Source organism: Saccopteryx bilineata, chromosome 7, assembly GCF_036850765.1.
Source record: "Saccopteryx bilineata isolate mSacBil1 chromosome 7, mSacBil1_pri_phased_curated, whole genome shotgun sequence".
Classification (NCBI taxonomy): domain Eukaryota; kingdom Metazoa; phylum Chordata; class Mammalia; order Chiroptera; family Emballonuridae; genus Saccopteryx; species Saccopteryx bilineata.
The window spans coordinates 110,654,072-110,669,743 of NC_089496.1; the positions used below are offsets into that span (position 1 = coordinate 110,654,072).

Genomic DNA, 15,672 nt, shown 5'->3' on the forward strand with positions numbered 1-15,672 from the left:
TCCCGGGTCTTTGGTGAGGGTGATCTCACTTGCCCACCCAGCCCAGTAAGGACTGTAACCCCCGTAACTAAGCTGAGGCTCATCAAAGCTAAGTGACGTGTCCCAAGGTCAAAGCCAGGATTCCGATCCTCTGCCACTTCCAGACTGCCACCCCGCACTCCCTGGCTTCCCCGCCGCTGTTGGTGTCGTGTATCTGGGAATCTCATTCTCGAGACGGGAGCCCTGATGCGGGCCTGGGACGCAGGGTTAGGCTCTGCTGCCTCCGTCGGTCATTGTCCCGGGCTCGCCGTGACCGGAGTGCCCGCCCCTGCGTGTGAGGGGTCTGTGTAGACACCTGCCGTGTGGACGTTCTTCAGGGGAAAAACCTTCCAACTCCTGTCCATGACCTTCGTGTTGGAATCTCTCAGTTCTCCGTACCTGGCGCGGCCCTGCCCACAGCAGACCCTCAGTGAGCGCGCCGGCCGGGTGGGCGTGTCCATCTCACTCATCCACGCAGCCTTGGTGTTTGCTGATGCGTGGCGCATGCGCAGAACGGCTCACATGGTGGGGAAAGGAACCCTGGAGATGACGGGGCTTCTGTCCAGAAAGGACCAAACTGGCTTCCAAACCTGCGTCCTCAGTGGATGGTCTATACCTTGCTTTGGCCATCTGTCCAATGTGGACTGAACCCGCCCACATGGGGAGGGGGCAGCTGAGACGGTGGCAAACGGGCCCTCGCCTGAGTCCTGCCGTCTTGTGCCTCTCGGCCGGGCGGCTGGAGGGAGCAGGCAGGCGGGGGACAGGGCAGCAAGGCCAGCGTTCTGGTTCCAGAGCCCCAGGAGGGAGGGTCAGGGAAGTCTGCAGGGCTCGGACAAGCCTGGAGGGTCAGAACAGGAGGGTGGGCCTGAGCCCACCTCGCAGCTTTGGGTAGCTCTCGATTGGGGACAGCGTGAGCAAAGGCATGAGGCAGGGAAGACTGGTGCGTCTGGAAGACGGCGAAAGACCATTCGTGTGGGCCCGGGGACTCCAGGAAGTTCCCTCCCTGGACACCACGGTCAACAAGCACACTGCGAGTTTCGGAGGGACACTGGAAGGGGAGTTGGTGATAAAAGTAGGAGGGGGACCCCCAGAGTTAGAGGGGGTCGTGAACCTGGTGTCGGTCACTTGTGGTCTCACCTGAGGCTTTCTCCCTGAACGGTCAGGCTCTGTTAAGCTATCCAGAGGGCCGTCCACCACCATTCTCTGCTCTGCTTGTCCTTGCCAACTCAATCAGCAACACCACCATGTCCTTTGTTCACTGACTGCCGTCACTACTGTGGGCTAATAAAGTTGCTTCGATTAACCCAGGTGCAGGAGACCATCTGACCTGTTCCTTTGCCACTTGTACGGGATTGGTGGTAACGAGCATTTTAATTAACAGCAACAATGCTTAGTTTTAAATTAAGAAGCACGATTTAACTTTCCCTTCCTTCTGAGCCCACGGGGATGGTGAGCCTCCTGGATAATTGCTTAGTGCTCGGCTCATCCGTTAGGTGGCCTTGGGGACCGTCACTTCGCCCTGGGCCCCTGCAGCTGCTGCTGTGTCCAGCTGAATGTGAGGACAGTCACCGGTATAGCCCTGTGTACGCACAGTTAGCAGCCTGGTCATGGGCCGAGGGTCTCCTGGTGAGCGGTGGGGCATTTCAGATTGGCACTATATTAAATAACACCTGCAGGCATCCATTTACCATCTAAGTATAAGAGATAAATCATTTTCTCTGCAGTTCAGTGAACTCGCATTACTAGGAGAAGGAAAATGCCTTTGGCATCAGAGTTAGCAGCCAGTTACCATGAGCACCACGCACCCAGCAAGCCCATCCTGAGTCCCTTGCACAACGTGACCCCAGTGAGAGGAGTAAAGCTGGCCTTGCTCTCCAGAAATGCTCCCCTCTCTGCCCCATTCACCCCGCTGGGGTGAGGAGATGACAGCATCAGGTAAAGTGTGATCAAGGGTCTGGCACAGGTCAGCAAGGAGGCCCAGGGCCTGCAGACGAAGCAGTTCTTGGGTGAGGTCACTGCCACCCTGAGCTGGCCATTCTCTACCTCCTCACCCGGTCAGTGGAGACATGTAGGCGTGTTCAGGTTCAGGTGTGGGCACGGGGGACCCTTCATACTGGGGTGGTGTCAGACCTGGCCCCCAGCGCCAAGCTTGAGGGTAACTGAATGTTACAGAATCACCTGCCAGGTGACAACAGTCCTCGGATATGTCTGGGCCACAGCAGGCTGGGATCACATTTCTGTTACTCCATCACAGAACATGACATTCATCTACCTGTTCATCACAGGATTGAGAACGTCCCCCCGGGCCCGCATGCTTCTCAGCACTTGGCTATTTCTCTCTGGTTTCTCTAGAAAACCATGGCCCTGTGTATAGATTATAAAATTACTTCTCCCAACAAGGGGGGTCCAGAGAAACAGGCTCAGAAACCATCTGTGGTCAGCTGGTCCCCACGTTTTCCATCAGTGGGCAGTTTGTCGTCCAGTCTCTTTATTCCAGGCTGCGCTTCCTGGCCAGCGAGCAGTGGTGGAGAGAAAGGAAAGAGGTCACGGGGTCACAGGATGCCTGCTGGTCTCACTTTTCTGCTAACTGGGGAACAGAGGTTGAGGTGCGGAGTTGGTACGGAGAACGTCTCGATGTGACATGAGGAGCCTGGGCCGCCCTGGGCACGGGGCCTCCAGGGTGGGAGGGCACTGGCCGACATGTTCTCGGGCCTCGGCTGAGCTGACTCAGTTTACTGCAGCCAGAGGGGTGAGTTTGAGAAGGGGTGGACAAGAGCCAGCACCCAGGAGCAAGAGAACAGGTCAGTGGGGCTCTGGATGGGACCCCATTTGGAAGAAGAGTGTTGCTGAGTGAAGAAGCGGGCTTGGTCACAGGTGCGTAACTAAAAACAAGAAGTGAGGGAGGGCAGGCTCACAGACGGCCCCTTGTGAAGGGGCGGCCCTGCAGGGGGGTGGCATGCTTCAGGAAAGTCACCTGCAGGCCGGCCAGAGGGCTCGCTTTTCTCGCCCGTTTGATGTTTGCGTTTGTGTGCTGTTGCCGTGTGGACAGGACCGTCACTCATAGAGCGGCGGTTACCCGTGTCGGACAGTTCTAGGACCATCCCGACCGTGTCTCCTTCCCCTCATGCCGGCTTCTGAGGGATGCACACAGGTCTCTGCGTAGCAGCTGCCCCTGAAGGATTCTGAAGAGCTGCCTGTTGCTCTTAGACTGGCGGTCTGGCTGCTTGAGGAAAGGGCTCTTTCCCTGGCGCTAGCAACGTTGTCGTGAGGACCACTGCCCCCGCCCTCCGACCTGCTCAGGGCGGCGTGCTGGCTGCAGGGGGGCAGAGGAAGACCCTGCCCTCTCCGGCCACTCGGGAGGGTTCCCTCCCCCAGCTGGTCTCAGCAGCTACTTCCAGACCTTTCCATGCGGTGGGAAGGACAGGAATGAACAGCTTTGCTGAGGCCTGGAAGGTAAACCAGGAAACAGTGAGACTTGGCGGAGTGGCATCAGTGCGCACCTGCGCCCAGGTGAGTCCGGGCGCCCTGTGCACACTCCCCCGCCTGCCCACCTCCTGACTTTCCACCCCGCGGGCAGTGAACGTGACCCCCTGAGGTGGCACGCCCCCCATGCCAGGCACAGAGTGCCTGGGACAGGGTCACTGCTGTGTTCTCACGGGTACTGACCGCTTTTCCTGCTTTTCCGACCGTCTGTCCAAGTGAGTCATCCCAGCTGTTGTCGACATAATTGGTAGTGAGTGACACCTCTCACTATTTCAAGTGGATCAGGACAATGCCGTGCCTTTTGGGCAGTGACGGGGAGCCCGGAAGAATGCGGTCGGGACAGCTTTGTTCTGACCGATCCCGGTGACGTTCCCTTCCAGGCCAGAGTCCGTGGTGTTTAATTGCACTAGCTGGACTCTTCCCTAGGTGCCCTCAGCTCTGTAACATGTTAACCTGTTATAAGGTTACATTCTGGATATGTTCCACAGGTAGAACTAGGTGTGCAAACATTTTTTGTTTTAGATGCAAATGTTCTCTGCAAAATGTTCTAAATGCTGCTGCCCGTTGGAAAGGAGAAGCTGTAGATACAGCCTGAGCCACAGATGTCCCGCCCGCTGCGGTGTTTACGGTGCCGCGGGCCAGGGGTGAGCAGGGAGGAGGCTGGATTCTTCAGTCTGAATCTGGGAAGAATGCCCGGTTCTGTCCACCTCACCACTTGACAAATTGGAAATAATTTAAATTTCCCCTTCGGATCGGAACGGCTCCAATGGGTTGATTCTCAATGCTGTCATCTTCTGTCTTGCAAGGTCGGGGTGCACAATCGTGTGGCTGGTTCTCTCTCTATCTCATGAGCCATCTGGGCCAAACCTTGCAGTGAGCCCACTTCCTGCGGGAGCGCCTGCCTGCCAGCCGCCAGCCACCAGCCGCCAGCCGCCAGCCTGACCTGGCCCCCCTCACCCCCAGGGTGGACTTCACCTGTTCCGTGTCCTCTCACCACCTCTCTCCCAGGGTCTCGCTGGGCTTCCTCCCCACCCCTGGTCTCGGGAAGCGAGTGGCTATGCCTGTGTGGCCGGCACGGACCTCCGTGGTCAGCTGGTCCAGACCTCTGTGAGCTGAGCCATGCCTGCAGACGCACCGCCCCCCACAGGAAGTGTGTGGCCGCCTGGGCCTTTCCAGGTCTCTCTGGGGCTCAGACCACGGCGGAGCCGTTTCTAGGGTGAGGGCTTCTCCAGGATCCGTGTCGCCCTGAATAGAACATCCTTCATGCCCACCCCACACCCTCAACTGGTAGGCTGGGCCCCGGACAGTAAGAATGTAAAGAAAAGAAATTCTAGCTTCACTCAGGGAAAAGGATGCAGAAAAACAATAGAGATGAACGTCACTATCATGGAGGCTGGGTTCCCCTGCGTGGCCTGTCTCTGGATCCCGGCTGCCCGCGGCCCTGCTCTGTGTGTGACAGCGGTCAAGTCTCAATCTTCTCATCCTTGAAATGGGACTCAGCCTGCCTCCTAGCGTGAGCTGTGGGCCGTGGGAGAGACAGCATCACCGGCCGCCCGCCGAGGTCCTTGACCGACCATAAATCTAACAGCCCCTCTCCTTTCTGTTTTTAAGAGGACGGTGATACTCTAGATGAGACCGGGGACCCTTTCAGTTGTGGAGGGACACTGTGCAAGCACCCCAATGCCCACCCTCCCCCTGCACCCCCAGTGGAGCAGATGTGTCCGTGGGTCCAGCCTCCCCTCCCCCGTTTCCTAATGGGCTCCTTTCACCTTGTCCAGAGTCTTGCTCGGTCCCATAGTAGCCGTTGGCCTCCAGGCCTTGGGCTGCAGGAAGTGTCCACGTGATCAAGGTTGGCCTTAGGGGACATGCGGGTTGCTTGGTTTTTACTGTACTCGTGTATTAGAGAAGCTGCCCCTTGTGGTTTCACGCTGACAAGTGTGAGGCCCCAAACCGGGACACTGATCTGTTTTGTAGAGTCTGCCATCCTGGGTGTTCTTGCTTTGTTTAAAAAAAAAAAGAAAAGAAAACAGCATTCATTCAGAGCTTAGTTTAAAAGTATCATTTGGGTTTGGGAAGCAGTTCGTCATGCTTTGTTCACTTATTGAAGCAGCCGCTGACAGAGTCCTACCTGGCTCTCACGGGGCTGCCATGTTCCTGGTGGTTTGTGGCTCGGTTTGACTAGAGCCTGCAGCCCTGCTCCGGCCTGTCCCTGGGCCTTACTTTACGTTAGCATGACTCAGCATTGCGTGGGAGGTAGTTTTCACCATTCCTGTCAACCCCCCTGAAATATCAAGGGTACCGTTGCTCCTGGCTGGTCCCCGTGCTGGGTCCCAGGCAGACAACACAAGGTGTCCTCTCCCACATCTTCCCAGGTACTTTCTGGGGCTTGGCCTGGGTAGCCTCTTATAATAAGTTATTCCCACAGAGACGCCAAGGTCCCCATCCTCCCACGACCGCCTCGGTGCCCCTCACCTGCCTCTGTTTGCTGTCCCACACTGTGCTCTGTGGCTCTCTGCAAACCCTATGATTGTTGACATCATTCCACAGAGAGTCCCCAGTCACTGTTTTTGTAGATTCTTTGGGATTTTTCTTGTAGACAATCATGTTTTTGGAGAATTAAGAAAGTATTAATATTTTTTCTTTCCAATTTCTTTGTTTTATTTCTTCTTCTTGTCTATTTTGCGTTGACTAGGACTTCCAGTACAATGTTACGTGTGAGTGGTGAGTGTGGACATCCTTACCTGTTCCCAGTGTGTGGGGGGAAGGGTTAGACATGAAATCTTCCACCATTAAGATTCATGATAGCTGTGGATTCCCCCATGTGGATTTAAAATTCCTTAGCAGCCAGAACTGCTACTGTTGCTTCTTTCCCTCCAAACCGACCCCACAATCAGCTGTTTATAGTTAGTACGACTTGTTACAATTGCAGAGTGTAGATAGAGTCCTGATCATCTTTGCTTTATGGTATCTGACCCGGCCACGCCTAATGAGAGAGAAAACGCTGTGTTCTGCGTTAGCCGTTTACACATAGTGACGACCAAGTCCATTCTCTGCCGTGCAAGTGCGGGATGACCGCTGAGCCTGTCTCCAGCCATGCTGGAGGTCAGTGCTGGCTCAGAGCCCTCCCGGTGAGGCTGCCTGCTGGCCACTTGAACAAGAACAGGGGAGCCGGGTCGGTCCGCTGAGGAGTGAATAGACAACAAAATGTGACCCAGCCATACAGGGGGGCCGTACTCGTCCATAAAAAGGATCGAATTACTGGTCCTGGTGCCAACGTGGACAAACCTCGCGAACATTGTACTACGTGGAAACAGCCAGCTGCACGTGTCATGTATTGTAGGGTCCTATGTATCCGAAGTGTCCAGAGTAGGCCAACCCATAGACAGCCAGTGGGTCAGTGGCCCCTGGGGTCATGGGCTGTGGAGAGAGGGCGGGCTGGAACGTGGAGCAGGGCTGGGGAGTTCACGAGCTGATAAATGGGCCTGGGGTTTCTTTCGGAATGATGACGATGCTCTAGAATGAGATTATGGTGATGTTTGCAAAACTGATGAGTGGGCTACAGCCCGTTGAATCATATACACTCTAAAACAGGTGACCTGGTTTATGATGTGTGAGTTAAATCTCAATAAAACTTTTGGGGAAAAAAACTGTTAAGAGTTTAAATTCGTGGGGAGTGAGTAAGGTGAATAAAGGTTAAATGGAGTGTGTCTTAAGCAGCTCTCTCTGGAGAAGTTGGGCAGAGGGGACTGCCTGGGGGGGGCATTGGAAGCCTACAAGGAGGAGCCGCTGATGGGTGGGGCATTTTGGGGGCACACATTTTAGATCAAGGTCAGCCACTAACCCTCCACCATCAACTGACCGCCAGAGATTATAGGAGTGTTGGGGGTGGGACACTTGTGAAAGCCGCTGATTTCAGCAAAAAACCATTTATGGTCCTGTAGATAAAAAAGGCCCTCTGGGAGACCCCAACAATGAGGAAAAAAAATGGACACCTTTCACCGGTGACATAGAGACAGAAGTGGCTAGAATTAGCAACTAAACCTATGACCCAGGAGGCTAACATTCTCTTTCTCTTTCTTTTTTTCAGACTATAGCCAGCATTTTCCCTGGGTGAGTACAACATTTTTTTTAAATTATTTCCGATGTGTCGTCAATGACCCCCCTTCAAAAAAAAACCATGGGTGGGTTTCATGGTTAGAGAAACATTATCTTCTTGAGAAAGAAGGCCATGTGGTCAGCGTGTTCTTTTGAATTTTATGCCTTAACTTGCTCGAACAGGTTGTATCACCCCTTGTTCGTGTGTGTGTGTGTGTGTGTGTGTGTGTGTGTGTGTGAGAGAGAGAGAGAGAGAGAGAGTTTAAAATCTGGCTCAGCGGTTCGGTGTCCTGAAGTGCATTGTTGAGAACACAGTTTCCGCGGGCTCCCTTCCCTTTCACTGAGCTGTCCTGCCTTTGAAAGGGCCTTGCCTTATCTCAGCGGTGCACATCCGATCACTATAGGGAGCTCAGTGGCACCAAACTGCATGGATGGTAATTGCTTCTTAAATGATCCGCTACTGAAGGGAAGTTTTTCTGGATGGCCCTTTTGTTTTAAAAGGGGGGGGGGGAGAAAGAAAGAAAAGTGTTGTCGTCACCTAATTTTATGCCTTTTGAGATCCAGGCCACCATTGCCTTTGGTTTTGATGTCCTAGTATTGAGACAAAGAAAACACCATCCCCTTTTTGTGTTCTACTTAACAACCAACGTCCTGGGGTCAAGTTCCCTAATGACACTGAAGGGAGGAAAATTGAAGAGCTTTTGGACGGGCCGCCACCTGTGGGCAGGTAGCACCTGGCCCTGACCTGCCGTGGGTGGGGAGGCTCACCTTTTCGAGAAGGGGACCCGGGTACGGGCCGCCTAGGAAGCTGTATTTCTTAAATGCGTCACCTTGTCTGAAATACTTGGACTTTGCTCTGAACTATCCTGAAATCAGTAGGCCAGTTCTGATGCCCTGGTGGGCCTTCTCTTTTGGTGGTAGTGTGTGTGTGTGTGGGGGGTGTACCCTTTGTGGCCCTATTTTATCCAGGCCTAAATGCTGTGGGTGCTCTGGGAGTGAGTGAGTTCTGGTTGCGTTCCACGCTGCTGTCTCGCAGGAACGCCAAACGTCATCAGCGACTTAATCAGGATGAGAAGGGGACAGTCTCTGTCTGCTGCCTGCTTGCTAAGCCTGTTGTGTCATCCGCCTTCTGTGTCACTCCATCATCGGATGTTGTCCTTTCTCAATGCCATGATGTCCTAGACTCTAGAGCAGTGGTGGTCAACCTGGTCCCTACCGCCCCCTAGTGGGCGTTCCAGCTTTCATGGTGGGCAGTAGCGGAGCAACCAAAGTGTAAATAAAAAGATAGATTTAACTATAGTAAGTTGTTTTATAAAGATTTATTCTGCCAAACTTAGCGAAAATCCAACATAAAGTCCTTGGTCAGTAATTATTACTATATGCTTTAACTTGCTGTAACTCTGCTTTATAAATGTTACAAAGTAAAGTGACTTCCCTACTTTATAAATCACCATGACTGTGGAACCAGTGGACGGTTAGAGAAGTTACTGCTAACAGAGATACAGAAGTGGGCGGTAGGGATGAAAAGGTTGACTACCCCTGGTCTACAGCATCTGTCAGCCATGAGATCGCAGAGAATGGTTGTTAGTGGAATGATGTTAATGGGATAGAGATTCAGTCACAAGAGATCAGCAGACCCCATTGCCAGCAAACCCCCAGCGAGGAGTACTGGCTCATTCACGCCGCTGTGAATGGACGCATCACCTGCTCGGCAGAAGCAGCGGGTCCCCGTGGTGCCAGGATGAAGTATCTCGGGTCGGGCCCCTGGACTTGTCTCCTTCCGCAGTGCAGGCAGCCGGTCCTGATTCGTTCAAAGGGTCTGACGGTGGCTTCTTCCTGGGCTCTCGGCTCAGCGCCAGCCCCCCCACACCCAGTCTTGCCGCCCGCCCGCCGGCCTCAGGAGCGCCTGGACTGTTGGTTAGGTGACCTGCTACCGTGAGTGGTCAGCAGCTCTCTCAGCTGCGATCCCGCGGCCTGGGCTTCCGGGGCTCCCCACCTCCCTGCGTGATCTCAGAGCCGGTGACCGACTCTCAGAAGTGCGTCCACCATCCAGAGGTCGCTGAGCACTCCTCCGGGTGTTGCCTCCTCTCCTCTGTTTCCACCGGAGCTGCTCTGGGCAGCATCTCCCTGTCCTTGGGCCCGGCCTTCCCACCCTTAGCTTCCGCGTCAATGGGGAAGCAAAGTTCCGCGTTAGGAAGCTGTGTGTGTTCTTGGGGTAAACAGGCTTCTGATTCTGGGACTCGTTCTCTCAGAGGTGGGGAAACCAGTGGGGCTGGACGCATGAACCCCTAACAGTCCTGGCTGCCTGACCGCTGGGACCCACAGCTGGGCGTCCGGCTAGAACCTCAGACTGGTCTTTAAAGCTTGTGGCCATTTCGTTGTGAAACATTTGTGCCTTGTCCCTGAGCGTCAGGATTTCCACCGACAGAAAAGAACTTATTTCTAACGTGTGGAATTGGAAACTTGGCTTTTGAGTCAGTCAGAACTGCATAAGTGGCTCACCCCTGGGCAGTGTGGGAGAGAGGAGGTGTCCTGAGGTTGGAGACTGTCCCCAGACCTCCGTCCACATGTGGTCAGCTGGCTGCAGAGGAATCCAGTAGCAACCTGCTGAGTGGGCATAATGCCTCCTTCCTCCCCGTCAGTCGGTGGAGCCCTAGGACTACCGTGACATTGTAGTGAGGTGACCCAGAGGAAGCACTTGAAATTGTTATTGACGTCATCACACAAGGATGGCAATCATTTTCAACGTTTCGAGAGAAAATTTACCTGGGCAGCAGTGTGTCTGCTGGCACTGTCACAGCTCTCAGGAGAACTCTTCCTCTCTAGCAACAGTCCCTGACTCTTCATTCAGTAAACCAATGCTATGTTAACATTTCAATTCTTCTTTTTTTAATTCAATGAAAAGACAGGAGGCAGAGAGACAGGCTCCCACATGCGCCCCATCTGGGATCCACCCAGCATGCCCACCAGGGGGCGATACTCTGCCCATCTGGGGTGTTGTGCTGTTGCTCAGCAACTGAGTTCTTTGCTCCTGAGGTGGAGGCTATGGAGCCATCCTCAGTGCCCGGAGCCATCCTCAGTGCCCAGGGCCAACTCGCTCCAACCGAGCCATGGCTGTGGGAAGAGAAGAGAGAGAGAAAAAAAGAGAGAGGAGAGGAGGAGAAGTAGATGGGCACTTCTCCTGTGTGCCTTGACTGGGAACTGAACCCAGTCTACCATTGAGCCCGCTAGCCAGGGCCTGAATTTTAAAAAAAGAAAAAGTAAATATTTTCTGGATTAAACTGGATTAAGAGGAGTGTTTGTTAGCACATTCACCCATTTTCATATTTTTAATTTCTCGTATTTAAAAACAAACCTGGGAAGTAATACTGTAGTTCATATCGCTTGTTGGATATGACCAAAGTCTCCCCCCGTAGAGCATGCTTGCAACTCTGTGGGTCTTCGCTGCATAGTTCTCAAATAATGCAATGGAATTTCAGAATTAAGAATTTATGGAAGGCACGGAATTAAGGTTTAAATATTTTCTCTTCAGGCCCTTTGAGGTCTTCTGTTGTTCTACCAAAGGGTATCCCCAGTAAGTAAGATTAAATTATACTTGTAATTCGACTATTTCACTTTGGTTTCATGGGAATAGCCACGGAATATAAAAGAAAAACAAACTGAGCACAGCTATTAAGTAACAGTGGATTTAAATTGAAATTTCACCTAGAATATCCGTTTACCGGCCTTGCCCTCGGGAACGATTCGTGCTCCCTCCCCCCGATGGTTTCGATCTGTGTGTCTTTTGTCCCCCGCGTCATTTATCATCCCTGGTGCCGTTCTGAAGGGCCACCGTGGCAGGACAGAAGAAAAGGGCCTGAAGGGTTTTCAGTCAAGTGTGTGCTGCCCGGGCCGGCGAGCCGCCATGACCGTGCTCTCCGCGCGCCCCGCCTGGGGTTCCGCGCGCGCCCCGCCTGGGGTTCCGCGCGCGCCCCGCCTGGGGTTCCGCGCGCGCCCCGCCTGGGGTTCCGCGCGCGCCCCGCCTGGGGTTCCGCGCGCCCGCGCACAGCGCTGCGTGTCCTGCGCCGGTTCTGAGCCCGCAGCAAGACGCGCGTGAGATGTGCACGGCACCGAAGCCCTGAGCACATCCTGCGAGGTCCGATCCCTGTTTCCTTCCTCTGCTGTGTTACGGGTTTTTTTCTCAGCACCCCCGGTCCCCACGGCTTTCCTTTCTGAGCACAAAGTGTTTCTCCCAACGGAGAAGTTAGTCGCCCAGAGACTGAACGAGGAGCCGACGGCCCAGTGGAAGAATGCCTTCAGATCTGACGATGACCGATTCATCCCTCTTTATTTTCCATTTCCACCCCCCACCCCTGCCACCCCCTCCAGCCAGGAAAATTTCAACATTCTTCCAAGAAGTGCCTCCTCACGGCATCCACTGAGGAATCGTTTGTCATGTCGCAAAGGCCTGGATGTGAGTGGTCACAGTTTCCACTCGGCAGGGACGGGAACTCGGCTCTCCTATATGAGCTCCCGTCCCATCCCCGGGCGCCCGGCAAACCCCGGTCCCGAGCTGGAGTTCTCCTCCGAGAAATCCCGGTGGCCGACAGGCAGGAGGTTGAAAGCATGGATCCCCGCCGACCGGGATGGCTCCCCGGCGTCGTTCTGGGAGGACCCCAGGTAAAGGGAAAGGCTCCCGCGTGGGGATTGTGTTGTGGTTGCTGTGGTAATAAGATGCCTGAGGTATTTAAATGCAGAACGCTGTGAGGCAGCGCCCGTGCAGTGAAAGTCTGGCAGGCCGGCTCAGTTCACCCCGTCCAGCCCCAGCAGGAAGTCGGGGGTGCGCTCTGTCCGGGAAGCCCTTCCTGTCCACCACGGCTCAGCCAGGCCAGGCGGGGCCCCGGGGTGGGGTGGGGAGCTGCCCTCTGCCCTGGGCCTGCCAGGCTGTCGGGCTGCCAGGAACCCAAGGTGAGGCCCTCCTCAGAGGAAGAACCACCCCCGGCCATTGTTGGGGCCCTGGGCTGGCTGGACGACGTGCTAAAATCCCACTCATTTTGAGCGGGCCAGTTCCTATTTTTATCCAAACCTCACTCCTCATTTTCCCGAACAGCAAGATGTGACAGGACGTGGAAGTTCAGTCCACAGTGACGTGCTGAGAAAGGGGGAGGTCCCGGGCAGCGGGGTCAGTGAGCTGACCTTCCAGGAGCTTGTGTCCACGGCCACGAGGCGGGGCCGACGATCTGTGTGCGAGGCTGTCCTCACCTCGTAGGGGCAGATGGTGCGGCCCACCTTAGGTCCCCTGGTCTGCCCAAGGAACGGCATCAGTCACGCCGGGTGAAGAAGACGGGATGGATAGAACCTTTGCTGTGCGTGTTACAGGGAGGGTTCTCAGACCCACCGAGCCTCGGAGTCAGGAGTCCATTCTCATGGCCAGCGACAGTCCCCATTTGCTATGGGAACTCCCCTCCCCCACCTCTGTGCTTTTCTGCTGGGGGACATCCCCGTGCGCGCCAGGCGAGGAGCCACGAGGAGGTTCGATGCCTTCAGCTTAAAAAATTGCCGATTGTGAGGTGGTTTCCAAAAAACTGCTTATTATGATTCAGAGTTCAGTGTAAAGTATTTCAAATGTGGGACAAGGGGAGATCCCAGCTGCTGAGCAAAGCTGTGGTCACAGAACGGAGCCTCTGAGTGGCTGTTCCTCCCTTTGTTTTAAATGGAAGTGAGAATAAGCAAAGAAAAAAAACCCCAAAAACAAACAAAAAAAAGAGCCCCACAAGAACAAAATAGGCATTTGTGTTATTTTATGATAAGGCCTGATTGAACTTAACTTTAAAAAAAACCACACAAAACATGTTGACGGTACTTCACTGATTTCAAACAGCTTCATCCACCGAGATGGATTTGCTCTCAGACACGGTCCCACTGTCTGTTCAGGTTCCTCCTAAAAGCTGCCGTGCATGGTGGGTACCCTGTGGCCTGTGGTGGGCAGAGAAATTCATTCTTTTAAAAAGACGTCATGTTGGTGAGATTTTTAGTCAGCAGAACAGGACCTGATGATCTATTTCCTGTTTTGCCGGATAACTGATAGCTGGAGTGCCTCCTGCTGATAGCCCCTGGGTTCGTGGTAACCCCCCCCCATGCTGGGAGAGCAGGTGGCAGCCGGCAGAGGAAGATGTCCAGGTTTGTTATCTCCCTTGTGGCTCGGGGGCACCTGGAGGCAGTGTAAGGGGGCGCTCTCACCTCCGCCTTAGAAAGAGCGCAGAGGGAGCAGAGCGCAGGTCAGCGGCTGCGGCCACAGGGGGCAGGCGTCCCCCACGCTGTGCCAGGTCCTCTCCTCACCTCCACCAGACTGGGAGGTACCTGCCAGCCAACAGGAAACAGAGCTTTCCATTATGAAAAAATAATCATGTTGCAAGTGATTCCAGGACTGGACGGAGGACGTGACTACAGAAGACCCCCTTCCCGCCGGTTCTGCCCACAATTTGCCAGGAGATCGAGAGTTTGGAACAATTTCCGAACCCTCGAGTGGATCTTGTCTCGGGGTTTCCAACGATTTCCACACATTATCTGCTGACCAAATCAAGTCTCTGATCTCCGTCCACACACTTGCCAGGCCTCCTTTTCTTTTCTTTTTTTATTTTTATTTTACAGAGACAGAGAGTGAGTCAGAGAGAGGGATAGACAGGGACAGACAGACAGGAACGGAGAGAGATGAGAAGCATCAATCATTAGTTTTTGATTGCGCGTTGCAACACCTTAGTTGTTCATTGATTGCTTTCTCATATGTGCCTTGACCGTGGGCCTTCAGCAGACCGAGTAACCCCTTGCTGGAGCCAGCGACTGTGGGTCTAAGCTGGTGAGTTTTTTGTTTAAACCAGATGAGCCCGCGCTCAAGCTGGCAGCCTCGGGGGTCTCGAACCTGGGTCCTCCACATCCCAGTCTGACGCTCTATCTACTGCGCCACCGCCTGGTCAGGCAAGGCTTCCTTTTCGACGGCAGATGTGGCCAGTGGTTGGTCCCTTTGCCCACCTGACGTTCCTCCCCTGCGGGCTCACGGTTGTGTGAGCTCTTGAAAAACAAAAACAAAAAACAACCAAGGTCGGAGATACCAGTGCTGATTGTGTCTTTCTGCACAGGGAGCTTAGAAAAGGAACGGGCAGCAAGAGAGTGTCCTTCTCGAACGCGGAATGACCTGGACAGGTCCCAAGCCACGCCTCCTTTGTCTACATAGTGAGAGGCTACATAGGGAGAGATATTTTTTAAAGTTCTCTTCAGGGCGTGAAGGTCTGTGATCCCGGGCGACGCCTCTCTGGGTGTTGAGCTAACAGCAGCCGTGCCCCTGACGCGGCCATTGCTGCGTGTCACGCATGTCTGGGGCCATGTGCCTCTGTCGCCTTCCCGTCCGGGACGCAGTTTGCCCATCGGATGTGATGTACATCTGTAACGAGCTCCCCTCTGAAAGCTGCCCTGGGCATTTTCCTCTTTCCTGCCATCTCTCCGTCGGGCAGCCGCCCCCACTGCCTCCCGGAAGAAGCGGGAGCACAGAAAGGGGGGACTTTACTAACGGGGGAGAAACGAGGTTCACAAGCAGCCTTGGTCTTTCCAGGGTGTCGCTGGTGTGCAGGGAGTCAGGGCTGGGGGCCCGTGGGCTCCGGTCCCGACACACAAGCCGAAACGTCAGTGAATCACACCACGACAGGGGACTCCGCCCGCTGTTCTGATGTCTACTGGGGCAGGTGGCTCTGGGGGGGGGGGGGTGTCATGGCTTATTCGACATGAAGAAGTGATTCCCTGGGAAGGAAGATCGCTTCATCTTGTCGGAAACCATGGAAACCCCCAGGGCCACCGCCACCCCCTCTTCCGAGCGCTCTCAGGGAAAGCTAGGCTGGGGAGTGCGTGTGGCTGAGATGTGGGGAGGTCCGGAAGGCGCACAGTGGGAGGCGCGGGGTCTCCGTGGGGTCTCTGCAGCCCCAGTTGGTTGTGATTCCCTGTGAGTGCAGTGCTGTTTCCAAGGCTTCCTCCCCCTGCGAAGCCAGCCCTGACGTACTGCAGGCTGTTTCCCGTTGTGGGTGGATTTATTTAATTCTTAATGACTGA

The 15,672-nt window shown here is 54.5% G+C and overlaps 1 protein-coding gene across 4 annotated transcripts in view; it reads left to right on the plus strand.

Moving 5' to 3' along the window:
• PTPRE (protein tyrosine phosphatase receptor type E) overlaps positions 1-15,672 on the plus strand; it is a 139,141-nt gene that overhangs the window by 49,822 nt on the left and 73,647 nt on the right. For all 4 annotated transcript variants that reach the window (XM_066238542.1, XM_066238543.1, XM_066238544.1 and 1 more), the window contains exon 2: positions 7,589-7,611. The gene's annotated coding sequence lies outside the window, so the exon portion shown is untranslated. The remainder of the gene's footprint in view (positions 1-7,588; positions 7,612-15,672) is intronic.